The 14,227-nt window shown below is 36.5% G+C and overlaps 1 non-coding gene across 1 annotated transcript; it reads right to left on the bottom strand.

The window, feature by feature from the left end:
* Positions 1-13,270: 13,270 nt before the first annotated feature.
* LOC118344436 lies at positions 13,271-13,377 on the bottom strand. Its single transcript, XR_004798219.1, has one exon. It is a non-coding gene; the product is annotated as a small nucleolar RNA R71 (small nucleolar RNA).
* Between the last annotated feature and the right edge of the window lie 850 nt (positions 13,378-14,227).

Raw genomic sequence — 14,227 nt, 5'->3', positions numbered from 1 at the left:
TAAGTGTTACTCTAGTTTTGTGATACGTAGTACACTTCGCAACTAAGAGGAAACGCTTGGAATTTGTCAGTCTGGAGAAACTTGTGGAGCAACTATATAAGTTGTGCTTGAGTTATTTTTCCACTGTGCTTTCTAACAAGGCACTATAGGTTCTAATAGAAAAAATGGCAAAGCAGTAAAAAGAAATATACACATATTCCTAATGGGCTAACAAGGAATTAAAGGTTTAACAAGACTTTAACAAGACTATGGCCCTTGACATACAACCCAACCCCTATTCGTGCGGATCCCATCCCCCAAGACTGCAGCCCACATCAACCCATCTCTCTACACTTGGCCCTGGTCTAGAGTGTGACATATTCCCACTGGTCAGAAGACCTTTCCCGCAAGGTGGGGGTACTCTTCCTTCAGTTGATTATAGGGCTCCCATGTCGCATCCATAGCTTGCTGCCATTGCCATTGAACCAGCAGCTGCTTCTTCCACTTTTGCACACAGCGAGCCAACACTTTCTTGGGCTCAGGCTTGAGGATGCCTTCAAAATCCACTGGGGGAGGGTTGGAGGGGCAGTGATCCCTTCCCTACTTTTTTATGCAATTATGACACATGAAAAAAAGGTGTATCTCTGAGGTTGGCGGTAGCTAGAGGTGGTAGACCACCATGCCTATTCTCTGAAAAAACGAGGTGCCATCTTAAGATTCCGACAATGGGCTACTGACAGCTGACTGTATGGTTGCAACCTAAGGTAAATCGAGTCCCCTGTCTCAAAATTTTGTTCATTTCTTTTCAAATCAACCTATTTCTTCATACGTTCTTGTGCTTGTTGTCAATAGCTTGAGTGTATGGTCTCTGGTTTGTAGATATGCGTCCATAGCTTCCACCTTGGCAGTTCCAGGGATGTACAAGATGAGTCTGGGGGGTGCATAACCATAGAGAGCCTCGAATGCTGAGAAGTGTTGTACCACCACTAGACTAGGGTTACCCACTGGGCCCATTCCTTAGGCTTGTCGCCCACAAAGCTTCTTAAGTAAGTTTCCAAACACTTGTTGACAGCATCGGTTTTCTCATCCATCTTAGGGTGGTAAGCCGTGCTAAAAGCCAATTGGGTGCCTTGGGAATTGAACAATTTGCACCAAAACAGGCTGGGAATTGAAAAATTCACCGAAATAAATCCGGCTAAAACCCGGGCGGGTATCGGATTTGGACCCGGACATCCGGATTGTGACCGGATATCCGGTTTAATACTATATTTTTTTTTCTAAATTATTTTTTTAACACTTTTTAAACAGTTTTTTTTTTTCACTTTCTAAAAAATATTTCTTTTAGCACTTTTTGAAAGGATTTTTTTTTTAAATAAACAAAAACTCTTTTAAACACTTTAAAGCCTATTTTTTTCAAAAGAAAAATCCTTTTTAACACTTTTTTAAAGGGCTTTTTTTAGTAGGCCATTATGTTTATTATTTTTTATAGGCATTTTTTTTTATAATGAATATCTTTATAGGCATTTTAAACTTTTCATTGACCATTCAAGTTTTTATAAAACAAACTAATTAATGATAAACATCAACACACACAATACACTGCATATTACATTGTTGTTTACATCACAATGCAAAACATCAATTTACAAACAAAATAAATAATAATACATCACAACAGATGTAACACTCAATGTTATGACTATCTGCCTCCAAAATAAGCAAAGATAGAAATATTTCTATCTCTTAATATTTCCAAAGAGTCATACTACTGCTGCTACTCATCTTCTTCATTGTCTCCCATCCAAATTGGTCAATGGTGCCAAAACTATTCTGAAAACAGATTTAGTAAATGATAAAGTATTAAAAATCGATAAAGATAAAGTACTAAAAACAGATTTAGAAACAAATGCTTGACCCAGTTGTGGAGATGGAGAACTGGGGAAACAGTGACAGCACAATAAACTTGGCTATTCTATCATTTTTAATCTACCAAAGATAAAGCACTTCAGCACATATATTAATAAAACATATGTTTCAGTAGCTTGACAAAACTACTAAAACTCTCAGTAACAAGCTAGATATATATATTGCTCATTAAAAAAAAAATACAACAAGAAACATAAAGAACAAAGAATTTTAAATACTTTCTAGATCTTATTCAAACAAAACATTATTCAAATACAAGCTCATGGACACAACATCCCTTCCACAGAATCGGTTCATGACCATTTTCTGACATCAAGCTGCTAGGGTAAAAATTTTATGCCCTCTTTCGGTCAAAAACATATATATATATATATATATATATATATAGTTTATTCACACACAAACACAAAAATCCAAATCTGGGCAAACTGGATTTAAAAACAAAAACTCAGATTTGGGCAAATTGTATCTAGATTTAAACACAAACACAAAAACCCATATTCACATTTCGAACTCAGAAAGATTATTGAGGAATATAGAAGACAACAAACACATATACAGATCTAAACCCAAAGGAAGGAAAAAAAAAAGAGCAGAAAAACATAGATAAGCCGACAGATTTGAGATTGAATAAATACGGGTACCATACCAATAGAAACTCAGATCTACAAACATAGAAACTTAGATCTATACAAATTGAGAAAGCATCTGAACATTATTTTTCAGAAGAAAAAAAGTACACAGTTTTACAAAATTCATAGTGTTGCGAGCATGTAGATCTACAAACACATTTTTGCAGGAAGATTTTAAAAATAAAGAAACCCAAAAAGCAGATGTACAAACACAGAACCTCAGAACTACAAAAACAAATTTAGATCTGCAAACTTAGAGAGAGAGAGAGAGGAAGCTACTGAGTGGAGAGAAGAAAGTGACGTTAACAGACGACAGCCACTGCTAGTCATCGGCGATGATGGATTTGATGAAAGATGCTTGGGTTTTATTGGTGGGGGAGAGAGAGAGAGAGAGATGAAATCGAGAAGTGAGACGACACCGAGAGGAAATGAATTTTGAAAAAGTGAGTTTTACTTTTTGACCTTGTGCTTTGGGAAGGAGAAACCTACAGGCTATAACCTTTTGCTTTGGGAAGGAGAAACTTACAGCTATAAAATCGAGAAGTGAGACGGCACCGAGAGGAAATGAATTTTGAAAAAGTGAGTTTTACTTTTTGACCTTTTGCTTTGGGAAGGAGAAACCTACAGGCTATAACCTTTTGCTTTGGGAAGGAGAAACTTACGGGTTATAGCTTTTAACTTTTGTGGAAGGGGGAAAATGACCGATGCTTTATCCTTTTAAGTTTTGTTAAAGCTGGTTACGGATAACACATGTTAAATACCGGATCCATAACCGATCTGGGCGGATATAATTATTTTGTATTCGCTCGGATTCAATCCAGGTGGTTATCTGCCCGGATCATCTGGATTTCTGGATTTTTAACCAGACCGAAAAAAATCCGGTCCGGATGCACACCCTTAACATTAACACAATTTCAATGGCCCCACCCAAGGCATCACACTATCACAAAGGGTGCTGAAAAATATGGTAAAGATAAAACTAGTGGTTGCTTGATTGTTGTTTTTAGCTTTTGGAATGTCTCCTTAGCTTCAGGGGTCCAGGTGAATTGGTTCCTTTTTAACAAACTTGTTAGTGGCCCTACTATCCCACCATAGCCTTTTATGAACCTTTTGCACTTCCCTATTAGCCCCAAAAAATCGTAAGAGATTTTAGAGAAGAGGGTAGTGGCCATTCCTCCAGTGCCTTGATTTTTTTTGGGTCAGCCTTTACCCCATTTGCAGATATCAAGTGGCCCAAGTAAGCAACTTCAACACTTGCAAACTTGCACTTAGAAAGTTTGGCCAACAAGCTATGTTGCTTTAGAACTTCCAAGGTCAGTTTTAAGTGCCCCACATGCTTTTCTACCAACTTACTGTAAATCAGAATGTCATCAAAGAAAACTAAAATAAACTTCCTCAGGTAAGGCCTGAAAATCTCATTCATTAAACTTTGGAAGTTAGGAGGGGAATTGGTCAACCCAAAAGGCATGACCAAGAACTCATAATGTCCATCATGAGTTCTAAAAGTTATTTTAGGGATGTCTTCAGCCTTGACCCTAATTTGGTGGTATCTTGAACGCAAATCCAGCTTTGAAAACAACACAATCCCACTCAATTCATCTAACAATTCTTCAACAACTGGTGTAGGATATTTATCCTTCACTGTCACCTTATTTAATGTCTTATAATCCACACACACTCTCCAAGAGCCATCTGTCTTCCTTACTAATAACATAGGAGAGAAATATGTATTTTGACTAAGATTAATCACCCTTGTACTCAACAGCACCTTGATAATCTTTTCTATTTCATCTTTTTGGAAATAGGAATACCTATATAGCTTCACTAACACATGAGGGGTATTGGGAATTAGGTTGATGGCATGATCCTGATTTCTATGTAGGGGTAAACCCTTGGGTTCACCAAACACATCCTAGTATTGATTGAGTAGTTCCAATATAAGTTGGGGTGGGCTAGGGACTTACTTCTTCCTCCATTAACTACAACAACAGCCCCATTTTTTCCAATTTGTTGTGCTTACAGAGTCCCCCCCCCCCCCCCCCCAAGGTGTTTAAAGGGCCCTCCTGATCTACTTGTGTATTGAAATTCCATGGAAAAGTTTGCAAAATCCTACAAAATAGGCCCCAATTCCCTCAGCCACTGCACCCCTAAGACCATGTCATAGCCTGCAAAGACCAACACATGCATTACAATAGTGAACACAATGCCCTGCACCTTAAATTGCACCCCATTACATTTCCATTCAGTTGTAATCAACTCACCATTAGCTATCTTCATCCTAGCCTTCTCAGATTCATCAAGGGGCAAATTTACTTTCCAAACAATTGATGTGTCTAGGAAGTTATGTGTGTTCCCAAAGTCTATGAGCATTGTCAGTTCTTGATTTCCCATCTACTCCCCAACTCTCATGGTTTTGGGCCATTGTGACCCTATTAGGCATGCAAAGAGATCTTAGGTTGGACCTCATTTTGCTTTGCTTCCTTTCCTTCTCCTGGGTCAAGTTCCTCACTCATTTCAGGTTCCTCCACCCAACACTCCTTTACCTCTTCAATTAAGAATAATTTTGGGATTTGAGAATCTATGAGTTGGATTCCATTTGGAATCACAGTAATAACATAAGCCATTATCCATTCTTTCCTTCATTTGGTACTGATTAATTTTCTAGGTTGGAACTAAGGCCTTGGATAGTCACTTAGGGCCTAATAAGGAGTTTGTGGAAGAGGTTTTTAGCAATTGTAGTTCAGGGTTAGGTGCAAAACTCTTCCAACTTCTCCTAGTGACTCCAAGGTGTTCTTCCTGGATTTTTGCTAACCTATAGGCTGTGAGTAAATTATTAGGGCTGAACATCCTCATAGGGAGCCTAATATCATCTCTAAGGCCATTTAAAAAATAACTCTTGTAAGAATTAGACAACCCTTTTAGGCAATTGGACAAGGCCTCAAATTTGGATTTGTACTCCTCTACTATCCAATTTTGTTTCAGTTGAGTTAGGGATTCCATAGGATCATTATAAGAGTTAGGTCCAAACCTAGTTAGCAAGGCTCTAGTGAAATCCTCCCAATTCCTTAAGTTTCTAGAATCCTCTAAATCCTAAAACCAAATTAGAGCTTGCCCTTCCATATAGAAGGAAGCAAGTCTCAACTTCTGTCAGGGCAATGTATTATTGAAGGAGAATAAATGGTTGACCTTATATAGCAAGCCATTGAGATCTTCCCCATTAAAACTAGGAAAATCTATTCTCTTTGACCTTGGATATGTTTCTCCTACAGGTTCAAAAGGTTCATCTCACCATGGTGGTGAATTGGAAGACTCTCCATGGTGCAAACTGTTGTTCTTTTGCAACTCCATTGTCAAGGCAACTAGTTGTTGAATCACAAAATTATTTTGGCACTTCAAAAAGCTAGCATCTCAATCTCCATGGTTTTGATTTGGGAATCAGTGGCCTTCTTGAGATTAGCCAACCCCTCCTGAAGCTGGTTCATCCTAGTTCCTTCAACCATTCTAGTTGATGTCTGGATCATAATCTCTAATACCATAAATTGTCACACCTTCAAGATGGACTATTCCAATAGTTGCCTCACTTCGAGGGTGAGATTCCTTCAAGGAGTTTTTGTATGGGTAGAGGGAGAAAGAGTGAGTGACAAAGAAAATTTCGTATATTATGATATTGGATTATTTTCACTTGCATGACTTATTGCCATAAAAAGGAATGCACATCACAAGGCACTCACAAACTCCACCAATGAAAACCACTATAGGTTCTAACAGAAAAAATGACAAAACAGTAAAAGGAAACATACACATATTGCTAATGGGCCCTTAATGGCTAACAAGGAATTAAAGGTTTAACAAGGATTTAACAAGACTAAGGCCCACGACGTACAACTCAGACCCCTATTCATGCAGATCCCATCCACCAAGACTTCAGCCTACACCAGCCCATCTCTATACACTTGGCCCTGGTCGAGAGTGTGACAGAGACACACAATCATGATTATGACTTTCTGGACCATGAGAGAGGAAGAAGCAAATGAAGAAGAAGAGAAGAAGGAAGAGGAACATAAAAATGGAGAAGTTGGGCTAACGGGTAGTTAGGTATCCCACTTGTTGAAAGGTTAAAATATGTAATATTCCATAAATATAGCCCATTGGGCAAGCCGGTTTCTCGCTAGTTTCCAGTAGACTGGATGAGCCATGGTTAGTGGTGGATCTAGAGGCAAGGCCCACTGCCCCTCAAGAATTTTGAAAAGAAAAACCATATTATTTTTATTTGAATTCACAATACACTTACAAAAAATTGAGTTTTTCTTAAAAACTTCAATTTTTTGCTCTAGAAACTTTTGAATGTCAAAAGATATGTTAAAAACACTCAGCATGTAATCTTTTTCTAGTATTCTTTGGGTCTCTTTCAAGATTTTTCTTATTATTTAGACCTAACTTTTTTTTAACAATCCTACCATTTTCCCTCTAAGTTAACGATAGATATATATATATTAATGCTTCATTGCCTGATTTGGATAGTCAGTTAAGATGAGATTAAATAAAAGTTGAAAATTAAATAAAATATTGTTAGAATATTATTTTTTAATATTATTTTTGTTTTGAGATTTGAAAAAGTTGATTGTTTATTGTATTTTTTTTGGAAGTAGGAAATTTGTAATGATTAGATTAAATGAGATTAAATGGGTTAAGATGATTTCAGTATCCAAACCAGACTAGTTTTGTTTTAACAAAGAAAACTCATTCATCTTTAACATAGATGATTTCAAGTTATGTTTATAATATTCTCGCAACAATATGAAAACACAAAAGATATCAATCTTTTGTCGCCACGCCCCAAAAAAAAAAAAAAAAAAACAATGCAGATAATTTTTGTCGCCACGCCATTAGTCCAAGTGACCTGCCGCCCAATCCTATGTAGTGGCAGGAATTAGCCAGTATAAAATATATCAATCAATTTCCAAAGGAATTAGCCAATTCATGTCAACAAGAGAGGATAAAACTAGATGGCATTGTGGAATACGCTTCTCGCGGAGCCATAAACAGGTGGTTAAATCACTGGAGCATTCTTATATTCACATTGGAGACTTTATAAATCAATTGAACATCTTGACAAAGTATGCAGGCTTGACCATTGAGATCTAAACATAAAAATATTCAAGCCAGGAAAGCAAGAAAAAGAAAAAAAAATACAACAAATGAGGCTAGGCATTTCCAGATGAATTAGAGCTATATGACCATAACAGCCAACAATATGAGTGCATTTTTTTATTATAGGTAAACGATTATATTATATTATATTAATACGAATAGGCAAAGCCCGAGTACACATATAATATACAAGAGATTACACCTATTTAAGGGGAATAAATAGAAAAAAAGAGAAGCATGAAAATCGAGACTATTGAAATCTATAGCTTTGGCCCAAAGAAAGAGAGTTCTAATAAACAATAATCTAATCTCCTCCAAAGAGTGCTCCTTATCTTTGAATGTCCGGTCATTTTGTTGCTACCAAATACACCATAGAATATAGATAGGGATCATCTTCCACACAACTGCAATTTGTGGAATACCGTCAAGGTTTGGCCAACAAGCTAGAAGTTTGACTTTTGTAGCAGGCATAACACAATTTAGCTCTACTCGTTGGAATACATTGGGCCATAATGCTCTAGTGATCTTGTAGTGTAGTAGAAGATGGTCCATAGTCTCACTACTTTGCTTAGACATACAGCACCATTCCACCACTATCATCCCGCGCTTCCATAAGTTATCCATAATCAAAATCTTTGCTAGAGAGGCTGTCCATGCAAAAAATGCTGGAGGGGCCTTATTTCTATAAATTCTTCTCTATGGAAAGAGATTACTATGCGGTTGTGTGAGGGCCTTGTAGAAAGAGCGAACTGAAAAAATACCTTTTCTAGTAGGTAACCACCACAAAGTATCAACTCCTTGATTGCTCGGTCACATAGAGTATAAGAGTTGGAAGAATTCTACAAAATTGTTGACTTCCCAATCTTGGGCCTCCCTAGTAAAGCTCACATTCCACTGTAGTAAATCACCATCCCTCTCTGTAAGGTTCACCACTGAAATTTCTTTCTCACGTGCAAGTATGAATACTGTTGGGAATGAGTCCCTAAGAGCTCGATCTTCACACCATATGTCGTGCCATAATTTAATTCTTGAGCCTTCTCCCATCACAATTCTAGTATGCTGGACAAAGACTTCCCACCCTAGTCTAATGTGCTTTCATAGACCCACTTCATAAGCCCCACTTACCTCCTTAGTACACCCCCCCTGCCCCCCATAAAGCTCCATATTTATAATCAATCACCGACTTCCATAAAACTTCATTTTCCATATTATAAAGCCAAAGCCATTTTCAAAGTAAAGTTCGGTTGAACACTCTCAGATTTCTGATTCCCAAGCTACCAAAAAGATATTGGAAAGCATATATTGTCCCACTTGACCAAATGGGATTTAAATTCATCCCCAAGTCCACTCCAAAGAAAATCATGGTGTAGTTTCTCAATATATGATGCCACACTTAAGGATTGAGAACAAGGATAAAAAAATAGGTAGGTAGGTTGGAAAGAGTATTTTCATTATTGTAATCCTACCACCTTTCGACAAATACAACCTCTTTCAATCTGTCAATCTTCGTTCAATTTTCTCAATTACTGTCTCCCAAATAGTTTTAGCCCTGGAAGCGGCCCCTAGAGAAAGGCCAAGGTGATTCATAAGGAAAGAAGAGACATTACAATCAAGAGTGTTAACCAGCAGTCAGATGTTACGAATGGGCTCAAAATTGAATCGGTCGGTTTGGAGACCGACCGACCGGTTAGTTTTGTCACTAAAATCTAGCCGAAATTGATCGGTGTAGAGGGGTGAAACCAACCGGACCGGTTCGGGCTGGTTACCAATCAGTTTGGTCTGTTTTGCTGATTTGGGCCATTTTTCTTGGGCCATATTTTGGGCCTTTGTTCTTGCCTAATTCAACATTTTTTTAGGCTTTTTTTTCTCAATTCATTATCCAAGATCTTTTTGAGCTTTTCTAGAGTTGGTTTCAAATTCAAATTTGCTGAATTTTTAAAACCCATTTTAAATAGTCAATTTCATTTTAATTTTAATGTCATTTGTAATTTTCTAGTATTACTAACTAGTAACTATATAACTTACAACTTACTACATAATTAAAAAAAATAAAATAACTTTACTAGATGTTTAGTATTACATAATACATATTACAAAAAAAGATAAATTGTCTTAAGCATAGCAAAACACAACTAAAAACATAAATAAATCAAAACAAATTGTCTTAAACATAGCAACAATGCAATATATATATATATATAACATAGATAAATGACAACAACTTGGGAGTGATGTTCATATTTGCTGCTTCAACCTTCAATCTTCAATAGTTATCACGTTTGATTGTGTGCCCAACTTTATATATAAACATTAATAAATATTAATAATAAGAATAAAATATCAAATGTTAGTGAATGTAAATATAAAAAATACTAAAATTAAATTACAATGAAAACAAAGAAAATATTACCCGATTCTAGTATGAAGCTGTCCACGTTATCCATAGCCTCCCGGATATCAATGGTTGTTGACAGATGCCTTAACCAATTTTGAGTACAAATAAGTATCTCAACGGTTCTCGAAGCCAACGAACTCTGAAAAGGATCAAGCACACAATCTTCCGTACTAAATGCTGAATTGGACGCAACCGTGAAAATAGACATAGCCAATAAGTTTCGTGCAATCCTTGCAAGTATAGGAAAGTTAGGCTCATTAATTTTCCACCATTTCAACAAGTCAAACGATGGGCTGAGTGCCTCACAACCATCTGATAAATATTGATCCACTTTCGTTTTGGCAATAGTAGATCTCATGGCGAAAGATGCTTTATACCACTCGTAGAACCATTTAATCTCATGTTTGCCATCACCATCATTCATGGTTATTGATGTTAGAAGGGGTTCATATTCTTGGGTACTCGTGGTAGAATCGAATGTAGCATTATACTCCGTATACAAATCTGCTAATACCTGTCTCACACTTGACACCAACTCCTCAGCACGAAACTCATAATGAACTTTCTTCAGGTGGAAAGTAAGAAGCCCTAACTTGCTTCATCAAGCACAACTGCAATTAGCATGAACAAGTTCATCTTGTCTAATGACCCCCAATACTTATCATATTTTGTTTTCATGTTTATGGTCATACTCCTCAAGCAACTATTAGTACTCTCGCTCAACATAATCAACTCATTTTGGAGATCACAAATCTCCAGAAAATTGGTGTTGGCTGTTAGCCTGTTACATATAAAGACCCAGAAAATCTATTAGTGGCATTATAAAACATTTCCAAAAGCTTAACAAACACTCGCACTGTCTTCCACTCCCTAGCTTTAGGAGGCCCCATGTGCCCAGGCCCAAGGCCATAATCAAAGTAAGAGAGGTAATTATAATCCTCACTCTCCATCTGCCTGAAAGCTTTCTCAAGCTTCTCAGCTACCTCCAAAATCATATAGGTTGAGTTCCATCGTATATGTACATCAAGACAACATTTTCTTATAATCAATTTTTTATTTTTCTGCACATTTCTTAAACTTGTCTAATCTTGTGGGGGTGAACGCACATATCTAACTGCATTTCTAACCATTGTGATGGCGTCTTTGCACTCCTGCAAACCCTCATTCACAATAAGATTCAATATATGAGCACAACATCCCATGTGCATATACTTACCCCCCAATAGATTCCCAGCCAAAACTATTTTAAATATGAAATTGTAGTATCATTTGAACTTGCATTATCAACAGTTACAGTAAATATTTTATCAATGCCTCAATCAAGCAAGTATGACTCAACATATCTCCCAATAGTATCCCTTAATGATTAGAGATTAAACAAAAATTAATGATTTTTTTCTACAATTTCCAATCCTTATCAATGAAGTGTGCAGTTATACATATATAATTCAAATTCTGTAGCGATGTCTATGTATTGGTCGTCAACGAAATCCTCACGCCACCATCTTTAAACACTTTTTTTAAGTTTTCCCTTTTCTAATTCATACAATCTCTTGCAACTGTGACACGACATGTCACTTTAAACCGAGCTTCAAGAGACCAACATACTTTCCTAAATCCCTATCCTTCAACAACTCTAAATGACATATCCTTCAACAACAACTCTAGAGATGATAGGCTAGATTTTTAACTTGGGATTCAATGAGAAACCTATGACTATTTGGGGTTGGATTTTCTTCAATATTTAGTGCTTTTGATGATTAACTTGATGGATTATATTTCAATGTGCATTTAGAAAAGATTAGAATTCTTTGTTCTTGGTTTAGATTAGTTGTAGACATAAAGGCACAATTGATACTTGAACAAGTAACATGACTTTGATAGTTTTCTTTCATTTTTCTATGATTGTCATATAATTTGTCAAGTAATTTTATTAGAATAAAAATTGTGGTTCATTGCTATATTATCCGACCATGATTTCTAGGAATGAGAGAATGGTTGAGAGAAAATAAAAAGAGAAGTAAATCCATCACCAAATTAGTGGGCGAAAATTGCATCCCAAGTGTTTGTTTAATTGCTTCTTACAAGTCTAAGTCAACTTTAGCACATTTTCTTTAAATCTCTTGATTCTTAGCAATTTTAGAAAAAATATATTCACTTTTATTTTCAGCTTTATTTATGCTTGAACGTCCCGACAATTTCACTTATAATTCATTCCACACTCCCTTAGTAAATAGCCCCATTTAGGTGTCAATATTGTTAGCGGTTAAGTTTTGAAATTTATTTCTCATTTCATATTATTTTTGTTCATCGCTAGCTCATTTAGTTTACTCTTTTCTTATCATTTTAAACTTTCGTGTCACTACAAACGGTAATATGTGGTCTTGGGAATATGAAGTACTTGCTGAATTCTCATTGTCCCTGTGAATTCGATCTTGGGATTTACCCTTGTATTACTTTGACAGCTTATACGCTTGGAAGTCGAAATTAAAAGCTGTCAAGTTTTTGGCGCCGTTGCCAGGGACAACTGGTGTTTAGCAAAGCATTCTCATATTGTTGAGAAGACGTTTGTAGCGCTGTGAACCTCTTCACAGCTTGGATGACATTTTTCTTAACTTTATTTTACTTTTTTTTTTTGTTTGTCTTGCATATTCTTTTATTTTCTATTCTTGTTTGTATGACTGGTTGGACTAGGGACCAAACTTCTCGGTTGGTTAGGATAGAATCACAAGCATCTTTTACCTCAGCATCACTTTCTCTTGAGTCATCTTCTAACACTAATAGTACCGTGGCTGAAAATGAAAATCATGATCGGGAAGTAGTGAATCAGAATAGGACACTTAGAGATTATTTACAACCTGTCAGAACTAGCACATCCTCATGCATAATCCTACCTTTGAATGCAAATGTCTTTAATTTCAAACCTGGAATGATTCCATTAATTCCACATTTTCATGGCATGGATTCCGAGAATCCGTACCTTCATATCAAAGAATTTGAAAAGGTTTGTTCTACATTTATGGACCGAACATGCACTGAAGAGGTTATTAGACTAAAGTTATTTCCATTTTCCTTGAAAGATAAGGCTAAAACGTGGCTAAATGCATTAAGACCTAGATTTATAGGCACATGGCAAGAAATGCAAACTGAATTTGTGAAGAAATTTTTTCCAATACATAGGACAAATGTACTTAAAAGACAAATCATGAACTTTACCCAAAAAGATTCTGAAACTTTTTATCAAAGTTGGGAAAGGTTCAAGGATCTTTTAAATGCTTGTCCTCATCATAGTTATGAAAATTGGCGTTTGATAAGTTTTTTTTATGAAAGTTTGACACCTAAAATGCGCCAATTTGTACAAAGCATGTGTAATGGAGAATTTTTTGACAAAGAGCTTGAGGAAGCGTTTGAATATTTTGATTACCTTGCTGAAAATGCTCAATCTTGGGATACAACTGATGTGCATGATAGGTCTAGGCAAGTTGAGTCTGGTCATGGAAAATATACTTTAAAAGAAGATGATGATTTGCGTGCTAAATTAACCTCATTGTCTAGAAAAATGGAAGCTATGGAATTGAAAAAGGTAAATGAAGTGCATGTTGTCCATAAAAATTCAGAGAAGTGTAGCATATGTGAGGATCATGGGCATTCAACTAATGAGTGTCCCACGATCCCCGCATTCAAAGAGGTATTGTTGGACCAATCTAATACTGTAAATATGATACAAAAATCATATTCTGGTCCTTACTCTAATTCTTATAATCCGGGATGGAGAAATCACCCAAATTTTGGGTGGAGGAATGACCAGCAAGTAGCTCCAGCAGCCTTGGCTCCGGGACCCTCTCAACTCGCAATTCAAGCACCTTCAATGCAAAAGAAGGGATTTGAAGAGATGGTACATTAATTGTCAAACACCTTGCAGCAGTTTATGCAAGGTCAAGCAACAATCAACAATCAAAACTCTCAAGCGATAAATGACATTCGGAGCACACTTACAAAGATGACTACGACATGGAGCTCTCAAGAGAAAGGAAAACTTCCTGCACAACCTCAACCCAATCCACAAAGTCAGCCACCACAAGGAGCGGTTGAGAGTTCAAATGTGAGGCAAGTGAAGGCGATGACTACTTTGAGAAATGGTAGG

Source organism: Juglans regia, chromosome 1 (assembly GCF_001411555.2).
Source record: "Juglans regia cultivar Chandler chromosome 1, Walnut 2.0, whole genome shotgun sequence".
NCBI lineage: Eukaryota > Viridiplantae > Streptophyta > Magnoliopsida > Fagales > Juglandaceae > Juglans > Juglans regia.
Note: the sequence above shows the minus strand (reverse complement) of the source record. Positions and strands in the feature narration are given on the sequence as shown.